Consider the following 10,941-nt stretch of genomic DNA (forward strand, 5'->3'; position numbering starts at 1 on the left):
AGAAAGAAAGAAAGAAAGAAAGAAAGAAAGAAAGAAAGAAAGAAAGAGAAAGAAATGCAAATTCTCAGCCCACTCTAGATGTATAAATCAGAACCTCTGAGGATAGGGCTCAGCAGTCTCTTTTAAGAAGCCCTGTGGGTCAGGTGCAGTGTGACCTGTAATCCCAGCACTTTGGGAGGCCAAGGAGGGTGGATCACCTGAGATCAGGGACTTGAGACCAGCCTGGCCAACATGGTGAAAACCCATCTCTATTAAAAATACAAAAAATTGGGCCGGGCGCGGTGGCTCAAGCCTGTAATCCCAGCACTTTGGGAGGCCGAGACGGGCGGATCACGAGGTCAGGAGATCGAGACCATCCTGGCTAACACGGTGAAACCCCGTCTCTACTAAAAATACAAAAAACTAGCCGGGCGAGGTGGCGGGCGCCTGTAGTCCCAGCTACTCCGGAGGCTGAGGCAGGAGAATGGCGTAAACCCGGGAGGCGGAGCTTGCAGTGAGCTGAGATCTGGCCACTGCACTCCAGCTCGGGCGACAGAGCAAGACTCCGTCTCAAAAAAAAAAAAAAAAAAAAAAATACAAAAAATTAGCCCAGCATGGTGGCAAATGCCTGTAGTTCCAGCTACTCAGGAGGCTGAGGCAGGAGAATCGCTTGAATCTGGGAGGCGGAGGTTGCTGTGAGCCAAGATCCTGCCATTGCACTCCAGCCTGGGCGACAAGAACAAAACGCCATCTCAAAAACATAAAGAAGCCCTCTGGGTGATTATTCTGGTGCACATTCAAGTTTGAGAACTGCTACTCATGCAAATCACCTCATGGTCACAAGACAGTCACCACAGCTGTAAACATTGCATCATCTTCCAATGAAGGAAGAAGAGAAAAGGAATGTCCCCAATCTTAGCTGTTTCTTTTATCAGGAAAACAGAAAGCTCCCAGCGGTCTTTCCCTTAAGACTCCTTGGCCAAAACCGGGTTGCATGACTCAGCCTCTAACTGCAAAGGACACCAGGAAAGCCCTTATGGCAGGAGGCAGCAAGAGAGGTGGGTGCTAGACATGGCTGTGGGCAGCCCGGGACAATGTCTGCCATGGAGTCCATGGTGGTCAGGACCAAGGAAAATGCCTGACTCCATCTGCAAACATAGTCTTTGAACTTTCAGATTCTTCAGATGGGAGTACCTAGACATAGAAATTTCATTATTGTTAATATCTATCAATTGTGGTCGAGATTATTACTCATCATGCTAAAAGAATCCTTTCCCATCAAAAATGAGCAGGAGGCGCCATGTGTGGTGGCTCACACCTGTAATCTTAGAGCTTTAGGAGGTCAAGGAGGGAGGATTGTTTGAGGCCAGGAGTTTGAGATCAGCCTGGGCAACATAGCAAGGCACTGTCAAACTTTTTTAAAAATTAGCAGAGAATGGTGGCTTGCTCCTGTAGTCCTAGCTAAGGTGGGAGGATTGCTTGAGCCAGGGAGTTCAAGGTTGCAGTGAGCTATGATCATGCCACTGCACTCCAGCTTGGATGACAGAGCAAGACCCTGTCTTTAAAAGCAAATATATATATTTTTTTAATTAAAATATTTAAAAATGAGCAGGGGAAACAACAAAGAAGGAAGAAGAGAAAGAAGTGATGAACTCTGCCTTGACAGAGCTGAGTTCTTTTCCGAGCAATGAGGGAGGAGAACGTTACAGGCAGAGAGATTAATATGCATGAAAATGCGGAAGTGAGAAAGAACTGTGAGCTGCCTAGAGAGGCTACGTGTGGCAAGCATTAGGAGAAGTTGGACAGAGGGTGAGGGCCCGATCATGAAAGGCCTTGTATGCTGCGTTGAGGAGGTTGAACTCCACCCTGTTCCTAATATCATTAAAGCTTGGAGGGCATCTTATCCTGGGTCCACAGATGGACTTTGGTACCTTATCAACACTATTTATTGTAAGTATTATTTATAATATCAACCCTCTGAAATTGTATGAAAAATTTCATGGACTGCTCTGCCTATGGAGTAGTCATTCTTTTGTTTATTTACTTTCTTAATAAACTTGCTTTCACTTTACAAAAAGAATAAAAATTCATGGATGTGTGCAGTCTGCTGGAGAGAGGGCCCCAGATTTACAGGGATGTGCATAACCCAAAGAAGTTTAAGAATCTGGCTGGGTGCGGTGGCTCACACCTGTAATTCCAACACTTTGGGAGGCCGAGGCGGGCAGATCGCTTGAGGCCAAGAGTTTGAGACCAGCCTGGCCAACATGGTAAAGCCATGTCACTATTAAAAAAAAAAAAAAAAAAAAAAAAAATGAAAGTAGGCTGAGCATGGTGGCTCACCCCTGCAATCCCAGCAATTTGAGAGGCCAAGGTAGGTGGATCACCTGAGGTCACGAGTTCGAGTCCAGCCTGACCAACATGGTAAAACCCCATCTCTATGAAAAATATAAAATTAGCCAGGCATGGTGGTGCATGCCTGTAATCTCAGCTACTCTGGAGGCTGAGGCATGAGAATCACTTGAACCCAGGAGGCGGAGGTTGCAGTGAGCCAAGATTGTGCCATTGCACACCAACCTGGACAGCAAGAGTGAAACTCTGTCTCAAAAAATAAATAAATAAATAGATAAAAGAATCACTTCTTTAAGGAGTCAAGGAGTTAATCATTGTATTCTGTGTTCATCACCAGAATAAATTTTTTTTTAATTTTTTTTTTTATTATTATACTTTAAGTTCTAGGGTACATGTGCATAACGTGCAGGTTTGTTACATATGTATACTTGTGCCATGTTGGTGTGCTGCACCCATCAACTCATCAGCACCCATCAATTCGTCATTTATATCAGGTATAACTCCCAATGCAATCCCTCCCCCCTCCCCCGCCATGATAGGCCCCGATGTGTGATGTTCCCCTTCCTGAGTCCAAGTGATGTCATTGTTCAGTTCCCACCTATGAGTGAGAACATGCGGTGTTTGGTTTTCTGTTCTTGTGATAGTTTGCTAAGAACGATGGTTTCCAGCTGCATCCATGTCCCTACAAAGGATGCAAACTCATCCTTTTTTATGGCTGCATAATATTCCATGGTGTATATGTGCCACATTTTCTTAATCCAGTCTGTCACAGATGGACATTTGGGTTGATTCCAAGTCTTTGCTATTGTGAATAGTGCCGCAATAAACATACGTGTGCATGTGTCTTTATAGCAGCATGATTTATAATCCTTTGGGTATATACCCAGTAGTGGGATGGCTGGGTCATATGGTACATCTAGATCTAGATCCTTGAGGAATCGCCATACTGTTTTCCATAATGGTTGAACTAGTTTACAATCCCACCAACAGTGTAAAAGTGTTCCAATTTCTCCACATCCTCTCCAGCACCTGTTGTTTCCTGACTTTTGAATGATTGCCATTCTAACTGGTGTGAGATGGTATCTCATTGTGGTTTTGATTTGCATTTCTCTGATGGTGAGTGATGATGAGCATTTTTTCATGTGTCTGTTGGCTGTATGAATGTCTTCTTTTGAGAAATGTCTGTTCATATCCTTTGCCCACTTTTTGATGGGGTTGTTTGTTTTTTTCTTGTAAATTTGTTTGAGTTCTTTGAAGATTCTGGATATTAGCCCTTTGTCAGATGAGTAGATTGCAAAAATTTTCTCCCATTCTGTAGGTTGAAGCTGGAGGCATCACGCTACCTGACTTCAAACTATACTACAAGGCTACAGTAACCAAAACAGCATGGTACTGGTACCAAAACAGAGATATAGACCAATGGAACAGAACAGAGTCCTCAGAAATAATACCACACATCTACAGCCATCTGATCTTTGACAAACCTGAGAGAAACAAGAAATGGGGAAAGGACTCCCTATTTAATAAATGGTGCTGGGAAAATTGGCTAGCCATAGTAGAAAGCTGAAACTGGATCCTTTCCTTACTCCTTATACGAAAATTAATTCAAGATGGATTAGAGACTTAAATGTTAGACCTAATACCATAAAAACCCTAGAAGAAAACCTAGGTGGTACCATTCAGGACATAGGCATGGGCAAGGACTTCATGTCTAAAACACCAAAAGCAACGGCAGCAAAAGCCAAAATTGACAAATGGGATATGATTAAACTAAAGAGCTTCTGCACAGCAAAACTACCATCAGAGTGAACAGAATACATGTATACTCAGACCAGACTCTAGATCCAGGTTAACTAGAAAAGACAGAGTTCAGACCAGAGTTGGGATTCTGTCTTTTTGTCCACAGCCTTCCTTGTGCAATGTCTGCAATGGACAATCTCTAACAAGTGCCAAGAGAGATGAGTGTCTCCTTTTCCCCTCCTTGTCAGGCCACAGAGTCCCTCCTCTCTCCAATAACCTCTCAGCCTTGCTGTCTGTCACCACTCCCAAATGATGAGAAAGGAGGGAGTGGGACATCTGTGAAGAGAGACCCGGCCGGGCGCGGTGGCTCAAGCCTGTAATCCCAGCACTTTGGGAGGCCGAGACAGGCGGATCACGAGGTCAGGAGATCGAGACCATCCTGGCTAACATGGTGAAACCCCGTCTCTACTAAAAAAATACAAAAAATTAGCTGGGCGAGGTGGCGGGCGCCTGTAGTCCCAGCTACTCCGGAGGCTGAACCAGGAGAATGGCTGAACCTGGGAGGCGGAGCTTGCAGTGAGCCGAGATCCGGCCACTGCACTCCAGCCTGGGGGACAGAGCAAGACTCCTCAAAAAAAAAAAAAAAAAAAAAAAGAGAGACCCACCAGCTCCCCATCAAAGTCAGGGCACTGCAGAAGCCACCAGAAAATGGAACAAGAGAGGATTCTTTTCCAAGGAGAGTAGGACAAACACAAGGGAACTTCTTGTCTATGACAGGTCCTTGTGATTCTGGGTAAGGAGGGAGATTGTTTGGATCTGCTCCTGACTTTGAGTCTTCAGAGTCTCCACTCTGGAGGCTTATAATTATTATCTGTAACGAGTTAGTGAGCAGAATGGGGCGGAGTAGTATCGCAGGTTTCTTAATCCATGTAAAAATCCCCGTAAACAACAGAATTTTAAAATGTTTGCTTTAGAAAAAGATACAGAAATGTTCTTCACATGACTAAACCTCTTCACTAATGGTGTTGTTTTGGTTCCTTCCAATTAATTCCTGAGTTTAAGAAGCCTTTAGGTGCCACATACCTGAAATCTTCATCCAAATAGACACAATAGGCCCTTGCTAGGGCCGTTGATTTAGGTGGCAACTTCCCTGAATTCACTGGTTGGGGCCCTACTTACCCAAATATATGATTTACATAACTGGATCCTGAACAGGAAGTAGCCCAGATTTGCAGATCACCACACAAATTCAGTTTTGCACCAATAATACAGTTTCCTCCCGGTTTTGTCTCTTACTGAGAAACAGATGGGTCACCCATCGTTGCCAGCCCACCCTCTTCTGTCCTGGAAGTTCTCACTGATTCCTGAACCTCTTCTGATCATGCTTTTACGGTGTCATGCAGTAGGGACCTCAGGTGTGCACTCTGCCTTGTGCACCTTTTATTAATCCCCAACAAGATCTGGTAGGTCTGATCTGATTCCTGTGTCTGGTACTTGTATACCCTGAGGCACACCCGAGGATGTCCTGTTTGTTCTGTTTGGGTATTCTACTGACCCCTGCTGAAGGCCATGACTCAGGAAACCAGCGGCTGCCTCTCTGTTGGCTCACCTGGCCTAGTCTCTGGCACTGATGCTGTCTAGCTGTTGGCTTCATCTTATGACCTATTCCATGACCTCAGAGTACTCTGCTGGGCAGCTACTCCATAGCTTCTTGATACTGGGAACACATGGTCACACACCTGCCCTCCTCACTGGTGGGAGATTCAACCCCACAGCCTCTGAGAGGCCTGGGAGTACTGTCCCCCCAGCCAACCTTGACTCTGTGGATAGGTGGGAGATGATTCTTGCTTTCTCTCTAACTTGCCTGCTCTCTGCCATTTCCAGCTGACTCAATGTTGGAGATAACATGTTGGACAAGGTGCTTCTGTGAGTGAGCTTAGAAGGAATGGAACACTGATGCTGGGATTGGAGAGAAAATAATTTTGTGGCTGGGCACAGTGGCTCACGCCTGTAAGCCAAGCACTTTGGGAGGCCGAGGCAGGCAGATCACAAGGTCAAGAGATCCAGACCATCCTGGCCAACACAGTGAAACCCTGTCTCTACTAAAAATACAAAAAAAAATAGCTAGGTGTGGTGACACGTGCCTGTAATGCCAGCTACCCGGGAGGCTGAGGCATGAGAATCTGAGAATCACTTGAACCCAGGAGGTAGAGGTTGCAGTGAGCCGAGATGGCACCACTACACTCCAGCCTGGCGACAGAGTGAGATTCCATCTAAAAAAAGAAAAAGGAAAAAGAATATAATTTAGTACCAGCTGTTATGAGGATTCAAAATAATAAAAAGCTGTGCCACTTACTAGCTGTGTGACCTCAGGCAAGATACTTAACCTCTATGTGCCGCAGTTTCCTCATCTGTAACATGAGGATAAAAAAGGTGGTTGTGAAAATTAGAAACTATATAGATGAGAAGTTTCTGAGAAGTACCTGGGATACTGTACGTGCTCAACAAGGGGTACCTATCGTTATTATTGACTATGAACAGCAGGCCTATTTTTGACCCCAGCTTTATCATTAATGTTACAAAACTTCGCAACATCAGCAACCAAAAGCAAAAAGAATAATCTAAGAAAAATTCACAGAAATGAAATTGTGAAAGAATTTAATAAATTAAACATCCCAATAGGAAAATAGAGAAGATAATATGAGCAAGCACTTTAAAGAAAAACAAAAATGAGGCCAGGTGCAGTGGCTTATGTCTGTAATCCCAGCACTTTGGGAAGCCGAGGCAGGTGGATCACCCGATGTCAGGAGTTCCAGACCAGCCTGGCCAACATGGTGAAGCCCTGCCTCTACTAAAAATACAAAAATTAGCTGGGCGTGGTGGCATGTGCCTGTAGTCCCAGCTACTAGGGAGGATGAGGCAGGAGAATTGCTTGAACCCAGGTAGCGGAGGTTGCAGTGAGCCAAGATTGTACCTCTGTACTCCAGCCTAGGCAACAGAGCGAGACTCCATCTCAAAAAAAAGAAAAGAAAAAGAAATAGTATTTTATTCTTCTATTGATTTGTATTTCTTTGATTTCTAGTGAGAGCAAATTTTTTCATAAGTTTATTAATATTTTTTCGAGGAGGGACAGAGTCTCGCTCTGTCACCCAGGCTTGAGTGAAGTAATGCGATCTCTGCTCACTGTAACCTCTGCCTCCCAAGTTCAAGCGATTCTCCTGCCTCATTCTCTGGTGCACGCCACCATACCCAGCTGACTTTTGTATTTTTAGTGGAGGTGGGGCTTCACCATGTTGGCCAGGCTGGTCTCAAACTACTGACCTCTGGTGATCCACCCGCCTCAGCCTCCCAAAGTGCTAGGATTATAGGTGTGAGCCACCGCGCCTGGCCTAAAATTATATTTCAACCTCCATGTTGGCAAAGATTTTTAAACTATAATACTTCCTGGGCTGGGAAGTAGAAAGCAGGTAACCTTGTATAATGCTGGCAGGGAGGGGGTTGTAATTTGTTAACACAATTCTGGAGAACAATTCAGAAATACATATCAAATGTGTTAGAATATTGTGTACTCTGTCTTGCTATTTTGCTTTCAAGAATTTATCCTAAAGCAATAATTATAGCTGAATACAAGGATTTTTTTAAGTGTTTTATTTATTTTAAAAAATTATTTTTCTTTTGCAGAGATGAGGTCACGCTATGTTGCCCAAGCTGGTCTTGAACTCGTGAGCTCAAGCAATCTGCCTGCCTTGACCTCCCGAAGTGCTGGGATTAAAGGTGTGAGCCACTGCACCAAGCTAGGATTTTTAAAACATTATTTATAATAGTGAGAAATTGAAAACACACCAAAATAAATTTGAAAAAAATAGATGAGTATGTAGAAGAAATGACCAAAAATTTTTCTAAGCGTAAAATCCATGGAATGGAATAAATCTCTCTCTCTCACACACACACACACACACACACACTTAATGTATGTTTTTAAAGATCATAAATTATATTTAAAGGAAAGCAACTAGCTGGAAGAATATGTACCACAAATATGCCAAATTGTTAATATCCTAAAACACTACACTAAAAATGTGTATGCTATACTATAAATCAATAAAAATGCCCTCCAACAAAAAAATAAACAAAGAATTACCTGAAGACAGGCCGGGCCCAGTGGCTCATGCCTATAATCCCAGCTACTCAGGAGGCTGAGCCAGGAGAACCACTTGAACCTGGGAGGCGGAGGCTGCAGTGAGCTGAGATTGTGCCACTGCACTCCAGCCTGGGTGACAGAGCAAGACTCTGTCTCAAAATACAAACAAACAACAACAAAAACCCAAGAATCATCTGAAGACAATTCACAGAAAAAGTGTAAGTGGTTAATAAACATAATATTTTAGCCTTGTTACCAATGAAAGAAATACATATGAAAATGAGATTTGGCCAGGAGCCATGCCTGTAATCCCAGCACTTTGGGAGGTCAAGGCTGGCAAATCACCTAAGGTCAAGAGTTTGAGACCAGCCTGGCCAACGTGGTGAGACTCCGTCTTTGCTTTAAAAAAAGAAACACACACACACACACATGCACACACACAAATCAGCCAGGCGTGGTGGTGCACCTGTGGTCCCAGCTACTCAGGAGGCTGAGGCTGGAGAATCGCTTGAACTTAGGACATGGAGGCTGCAGTGAGCTGAGATCGCACCACTGCACTCCAGCCTGGGCAACAGAGTGAGACTGTGTCTCAAAAATTAAATAAATAAATAAATAAATAAATAAATAAATAAATAAATAAATAGATTTTTAAGCCAGGCCAGGTGGCTCACGCCTGTAGTCTCAGAACTTTGGGAGGTTGAGGCAGGAGGATCACCTGAGCCCAGGAGTTCCAGACTGCAGTGAGCTATGATTGTACGCTCCAGCCTGGGCAACAGAGCAAGAGTTTGTCTCTTTAAAAAAATTAAAAATAAGTGAAACGATATTTTAAAAAACTTATCAAACCAGCAAAATAAGTTTAATTATGATACCTAATGTTGTGGAGTATACAAGGAACTACGGATTTTCATTTACTTGGAAGTTTAAATTGGTTAAAAATTATTTTCTGAAAAACACCAGCAATATATTAAATGATTTTTTTAAAAATCACACTTTTTGTTATGTGCAGTGGCTCACGGCTGTAATCCCAGCACTCTGGGAGGCTGAGACTGGAGGATCTCTTGAGGCCAGGAGTTTGAGACTAGCCTGGGCAACACAGCAAGACTCCATGGCTACAAAAAATTAAAAAGTTAGCCAGGTGTGGTCGTGCACATCTGTAGTCCTAGCTACTCGGGAGACAGAGGCAGGAGGATCACTTGAGGCCAGGAGGTTGAGGCTGCAGTGAGCTGTCATCATGCCACTGCACTCCAGTCTGGGCAACAAAGCTAGACTTTGTTTCAAAAAAAAAAAAAAAAAAAATCCTATTCTTGTCTTTGAGAACCTATTCTAGCAGTATCCAAAATCCAAAGGACACGATTTAATAAACGCACAAAGCATTATGTGTTGTAACTTTCTTCACAGCATTATTCATATTTTTGTAAACATAGGGGCTGGTTAAATAATGTATTTTTATATAGGGGTGAAGGGTGACAGCAGGGAAAGCAATTGCATTTTCATCATCTAGTTCCTTGATTCTGGTGGGCACATCAGCTACTAACAGATATAAAAGTGACTTTAAAAGTATATTGTGGCCAGATGCAATGACTCACACTTGCAGTTTCAGCACTTTGGAAGGCCTAGATGGGATTGCTTGACTTCAGGAATTTGAGACCAGCCTGGGTCTCAACATAGCAAGACCTATCTCTTTAAAAAAAAAAAAAAAAAAGGGTGATAGAAATACCTGGTCTGAAGACTACTTTATAATATCATATCATATCATATCATATCATATATCATATCATATCATATATAAGAGAAAAGAAAGAAACTCCAGCATAATACTTTCCCCTCCTTTCTCCTCCAGCCAGATGCAAATTTAACATTATAATACACAATAGATGTATTCTAAAAGTATTTAATAAAATATTAAAAAACAATGAGAGAGATCTTTATATACTGATCAAAAATAAATTCACGATATGTTGAAGAAGAGAAAATTGTGAAGAAAGATTTAAAAATGAAAATAAAAGGTTGGGTGGAGTGGCTCATGCCTATAATACTAGCACTTTGGGAGGCTGAGGTGGGAGGATTGCTTGAGCCCAGGATTTCAAAACCAGCCTGGGCATTGGGGCAACATAGTGAGACCCTATCCTAAAAAAAGAAAAAAGAAAGAAAAAAGAAAATTGTGCATGTGTGTGGTGGGGGTGTGTGTGGATAAATTGATAGAGTGTTTTTAACAGGTGGAAGTGTAGATACTGTTTACTTTTTTTTTTTTTTTCCTTAGAGACAGGGTCTTGCTCTGTTGCCTAGTCTGGAGTGCAGTGGCACGATCATGGCTCACTGCAGTCTCAAACTGTTCCACCCTCCTCAGCCTCCAGGGAGTAGCTAGGACTACAGGTGTGCGCCACCATGCCCAGACACATTTTTAAACTTTTTGTAGAGATGGAGCCTGCTATGTTTCCCAGGCTCGTGTCAAACTCCTGGTCTCAAGTGATCCTCCCGCCTTGGCCTCCCAAAGCAATGGGATTACAGGTGTAAGCCACTATGCCCAGCCCCTATTTTGCTTTTTACAAATGACAACAAAAAATAAAAGCAAATAAATGTCAGTCTTTAGAGCTGAGTTGTCTGTTTTGCATCAATAGAAAAGAAACTCCTCCCACAACCACACCTTATGAAAGAAAGAGAGAGAGAGAGAGAGAGAAAGAAAGGAAGAAAGAAAGAAAGAAAGAAAGAAAGAAAGAAAGAAAGAAAGAAAG

The 10,941-nt window shown here is 43.0% G+C and overlaps 1 protein-coding gene across 1 annotated transcript in view; it reads right to left on the bottom strand.

Moving 5' to 3' along the window:
• The window catches only part of SMAP2 (small ArfGAP2), a 75,177-nt gene that overhangs the window by 64,078 nt on the left and 158 nt on the right, over positions 1–10,941 (bottom strand). The window lies entirely within an intron of this gene.

Source organism: Piliocolobus tephrosceles, chromosome 1 (assembly GCF_002776525.5).
Source record: "Piliocolobus tephrosceles isolate RC106 chromosome 1, ASM277652v3, whole genome shotgun sequence".
In the NCBI taxonomy this organism is placed as follows: domain Eukaryota; kingdom Metazoa; phylum Chordata; class Mammalia; order Primates; family Cercopithecidae; genus Piliocolobus; species Piliocolobus tephrosceles.